This window comes from Silene latifolia, chromosome Y, assembly GCF_048544455.1.
Source record: "Silene latifolia isolate original U9 population chromosome Y, ASM4854445v1, whole genome shotgun sequence".
In the NCBI taxonomy this organism is placed as follows: domain Eukaryota; kingdom Viridiplantae; phylum Streptophyta; class Magnoliopsida; order Caryophyllales; family Caryophyllaceae; genus Silene; species Silene latifolia.
The window spans coordinates 207,228,312-207,233,694 of NC_133538.1; the positions used below are offsets into that span (position 1 = coordinate 207,228,312).

General features: G+C 39.3%; 1 non-coding gene across 1 annotated transcript; it reads right to left on the minus strand.

Annotated features, from left to right (window-relative positions):
* Nucleotides 1–3,138: 3,138 nt before the first annotated feature.
* Nucleotides 3,139–3,245, minus strand: LOC141635648 (small nucleolar RNA R71). Its single transcript, XR_012540320.1, has one exon. It is a non-coding gene; the product is annotated as a small nucleolar RNA R71 (small nucleolar RNA).
* Nucleotides 3,246–5,383: the final 2,138 nt, after the last annotated feature.

Genomic DNA, 5,383 nt, shown 5'->3' on the forward strand with positions numbered 1-5,383 from the left:
AAGACTTTCATTTTAAAAGATTGAGACTTAGCCTTGCCAAATAGTAGGAACCTATGAATCCCAATTTCATTAGGGGTACAATACGGTATTGAAATATTATACCGGGGTGATTTCTTTGACGTTGGGTAAGTGGGGTAATAAATAGTTATTACACTTCGAAATTTGGTTGATCTAAACGAAAGTATTAGAGGGACCGTTGTCCCAATAGGTTCGGGCTAAAGTTGAACTTAACGTAAATTCATCGACCGAGAGTTCTAATTGTAGAATCGGTTAAAAGGGTTAACCCACTAAGATTATATTAGCAAGAGGTGTAGAGGGCCCGTAGGCTCATATCCAAGATTTAATATGAATTTTGGGTCTCAAAATCATTTATGTAATTGGGTGGAGGTCATTATATAAATGCTAAAACATGATAAAGAATCTCTTTCTAAAATGAACCATATCATAGGTTGTGGACTAGCTCCATAGGAATCGTTCTATTCCATAGAACTCGATAGGAATTGTCCTATATAAATATAAGATTAGCAACTTAAAATCCTAACATACCTATGTAAGATTTTTTGTGAAGAAATATAAATAGAAGTAGTAATTAGTCAAAATATATTTTGATAATTCTTCTATGCATCCATGGTTCAAAAGTCTTATTGCTCAACTGAAACACTTGTCATCAAGAACTTAAGTTGTTAAGAGCATGACAATGTTTAATTGGTAAATAATTTGTTAAAAATTTTGATTTACCAAATACCACAATAGAGTTCATCCTTATGAAGGATTACCTAGGAATTTATGTGAAGATAAGTCTTCATCAAGTAGAAATTCTTGAAGTCAGTGGGAGCAATAAAAAGCAACTATATGTCTTAATTGTTAAGAATAAAACTAGGCTAGAGAGAGAAGGTGTTAGACACTAAAATAGAGACAAACCCCAAATAAGTAAAGATCAAGGAAGTTGGTCGTGTGACTCCAACATATTCCTTCTTGAATATCTATGATATTGATGATACGTGCAATTTATATAGACTTTTTAGCCTTTAATTGCACGCATTTCTATGTCTTTTTGTACCGTTATGTATTGAAAAATGCCCCGAATTGGCTACTTTGGTTTGTTTTGCCTTTATTGTAGAAATGGACCTGATAGTAGCGGAATCGACCTTTATTCGTCCCATCTAGCATGCCTTGTAAGGAGACGGAAGTATTAGAGCAGGAGTCGTGCCTCGGGGTGTGTGAAGAAGGTCTATGAAGCTGCCAAGGACATATTTGAGGCTGATGCGTTGGATTTCCACTCGATCGAGTGTAATTATGTGTCGATCGAGTGGTTTGGATAGAACAGGAGGTCGATCGAGTGGTTCCTCTTACTCGATCGAAATGTGCTTATTGGGAGTTACTCGATCGAGAGCCTAAAGTGGTCGATCGAGTATATTTACTGGAGAAGACCTCGATCGAGTGATCTGAAAGTGCTCGATCGAGGGGTTTGCTATGATACGCGGGTTTAATTAAGCCCGTGATGAATTATTTTGTTAAGTTTTACGCTCCCCTATATAAGGGAGTCGTAATTAGGTTAATAAACATACTTTATAACTCTTTACCACTCTTTACTTCTCCTAATCTCTGAACTACTTTACTACTTAATCTCGTACTTTGCTTTTGTATTGTTCTCTATGCCGGATTCTTTAAGATTGTAACCATTCTCTTCTCCTTAATCTCAATACTTTGTTTACATTAATTTCTTGCTCTTTCATTTTTACTTTTGTCCTTGTCTTATTTATGTTTGTTTCCTATTCTTTAATTACGTCTTTAATTAGCATGTCATTTGTTGTTACTGTTAATTACATTAAAAACATGAGTAGCTAATTCCCTTTATGTTAGGACTAGGGAATCCATGGTAGGATTGTGACGATGTAGCGAATAGACTAGATAATTTACATGTGAGAATCTGTCCCCATAGCAATATAATTGTAACACCAATTTAGTTGAGTGAACACTTCTAAATTATATTAATCTTGTTAACTTTGTTCCTGGATCGGAAGATTGGAATAAACAGACCTGCTATGAACAGTAGACTACCCAATTAGGACGAAAGTTAAGTTAGTGCAATTCTAGGGTGGATAGCGGACCGGATGGACCTTTCCCATGCCCTTCTCATAGTAGATTGTCTAGGCTATATGCAACTGAGTCGATAGACTACCATGGTGAACCGAAATCCTGACATACTCTCTCTTATTTGATCACTTTTATCACTTTTTTCTCGCTTTACTGCTCTTACTTTACTTCTCTTTCCCTTAAACCTTTAGTTTAGAAAACCAAACTAAAACTCCCCATTTGTGACTTAGGTAGACGGACTTTCAGACAGATACCTTGCCTCCCTATGGAGATCAACCCTACTTATCACTAGCTTCCGTTAGTATATTTAGGTTTTATTTTTGGTACAGAAACGACAGTATCAAATTTTGGCGCCGTTGCCGGGGAGGCAATAGCATTATCTGTCTTACTTCTTTTGTTTATCTTTATCTGTCTCAGGGAATTTTTAGTCCTTGATACAGTTCTCAATTATTTCTTTCAGTGTTGTGTATGCCCAGGTCACACAGGTCAGAATTAGTTCCTACTAATCCTGAGCCAGAGAGATCTTTACGGCATAGACTCAGACTACAAAGAAAGATTCAAAAGGAAGACTTGAGTACTTTTGAACCCGAGCTACGACACTTTTTATTTGCAGAAGATCCATCTTGTCAAGAAGACAACTCTATTTCTGCTACCAAGCCAGTAAAGATGCCTAACATTGCGAGTCACTCAGAGCCCACAGCTGCCTCGATTCCAAAGGGTTTCAAGCTTGCAATAGAGGATGGTAATACTTTCGACATTAGACCGTCCTACATTAATTTGGTCGAAAGAAACCTGTTTCAAGGTGTGGCAGGTGAAGATCCGCGAAAACACATGGAGGTCTTTACTGATTATTGCTCTACCATCCCCACCACTAAGGAAGTGACCCAAGACAAAATAAAGGAAGTCCTGTTTCCTTTTTCATTGACTAACGGAGCCAGGGAGTGGCTCACTGATCTTGATCGTACTGCAGCCGGTATCACCAACTGGGAGACTCTTGCTCTTGCCTTTTATAAAAGGTACTTTCCTCCACAACGTTCTAATCAGCTGAGGGGAAAGATTACAAGTTTCAAACAGGCACCTGATGAAAATTTTTATGAGGCTTGGTGTCGTTTCAAGAAGTTGGTGAGGTCTCTTCCTCACCATGGCTTTGATCAGTGGTTTTTGTGCAACCTGTTTTACAATGGGTTGTATGATGACTACCGTGCTATACTTGACGCCTCGTCTAATTGGCGATTTCAAAAGAATAATGATGATGATAAGGGATGGGGTATTATCGAGGAGATGGCGACCCATTGTGCTGAGTATGTGAACCCGAGGGACGGCATTCGAACAGTGCATTCGGTTGATAATGCAGTTGTGGCTCAACTGGAAGCCATGAATGCCCGTTTTGATAAGTTCGAATTGCAAGCTGCTGGTGATCAACAGACGGTTCACTTGTTGACTAGACAAGAGACCGTTACTTTTGAGAGATGTGGGAGTAATGACGGTCATACTGCTGTTGACTGTCTGACAGAGAAGGAACAAGTCCTTGCCTTTCAGCAATATAGGCAAGGAGGGGGTTCCTATTATAATAATCAAAGCGCAGTCCATCCCAATTTGAGGTGGACTAGTCAGAATGTGCTCGATCCTACTTCTCCACAGCACTAGCAGCAAGCCTACATTCCTCCTCATAAGGCTCAACAAGGCTTTCAAAAGCCTCCATCCTTTCCACCGCTGTATCAAGGAGCTTCCTCTAGTGGAGTTAGTGAGTTGGCTGAATTGAAGTCGATGATTCAATCATTGACTAAGCAGATGCAAATGAGTGACAAACAAAAAGAGGCATCAACTAAATCACTCGAGACTCAAGTAGCTCAGTTAGCCGCTAGCCAATCCACGAGAAAACGGGGTCATTTACCGTCTCAATTTGATAAGAATCCACATGAGACCATAGATTTGATTAACCTGCGAACTGGTCTTTTTTATAAAGGATCCAAATTGTCAACTGTTAAGGACATATCAGACCCGATGAGTGTTGTTGCGGATGATGAACAGGCGTCAATTGCTAAAAACATGCTTAATCCGAAGAATATACTCGATCGACTGATTTCTGGTGGTCGTTCGAATAGAACTGCTGGTGATATTACTCGATCGAGTGGTTCTGAGGGTCGATCGAGTAAAGTGGATAATCAAGGATTCGATTGAGTGGCTGAAAGTCCTCGATCGAGTGAAAATTCTGGGGAAAGTGTTCGATCGAGTGATATTTTACCTCGATCGAACAGTGCTGATAATAAGGAACTCGATCGAGAGGCTGAGAATGCTCGATCGAGTGAAAAACTTGCTGAAAGACCTCGATCGAGAGGTAAAAAGGTTTGATCGAGTAAGAATGAATTTGAACCCGCTGAGACATTGGAAGAAAGGAATAAAGGGCTCGAAATTCCTATCAATGTGCCTTTTCCAAGGCGATTACAGAACAACAAAGCTAACCAACAGTTCCACGAATTTGCCGAGCTCCTGAAAATCCTACATGTCAACGTTCCGTTCGCCGAACTGCTTACTCAGGTACCCTCTTATATGAAATTCATGAAAGAAATATTATTGCGTAAGAGGCATATAAATGACCATGAAACGGTAGCTTTAACTGAAGTAGGTACTGCCTTAGTTCAGAATAAGACACCGCCTAGGCAGTCAGACCCAGGTAGCTTTTCAATTCCGTGTCATATAGAAACCCATTTGATTGATAACGCGCTATGTGATCTAGGTGCTAGCGTGTGCGTCTTACCTTTGTCTCTTGCTAAGAGACTCGGTTTGACCAAATTTAATTGTACTAATATGAACGTTCAGATGGCCGACCATAGTATCTCATGGCCACTAGGAGAAATAGAGGACATACCTGTCAAAATCGGTAGATTCTTTATCCCCGTAGACTTTGTAGTACTTGACATCCCCGAGGACACTCACACCCCTATCATTTTAGGGCGACCATTTTTATTCACTGCTCGAGCAGTGATTGACGTCGGTGTGGGAAATTATATGTATACTTCCCTTAAAATGAAGGATTATAACGAATTTAATGATGACGATCACTAGTCATAAATTAAAATACATAAACAAAAGTAAAGGATTCAGAATTAACCTTCGGTCCTAGCAAATACGGCCTAAGAACAATATCAAAATAGATATTCTCCTATCAGTTGCACCCAAGATGCTCCGAGAAATGCCCTTGATTTTGCTAGAATCGATCCAAAAATTAAAATAATTTTTAGGTTTTCTTTGTGTTTTTCCGATGAGAGATGAGGAAAAAATGAAA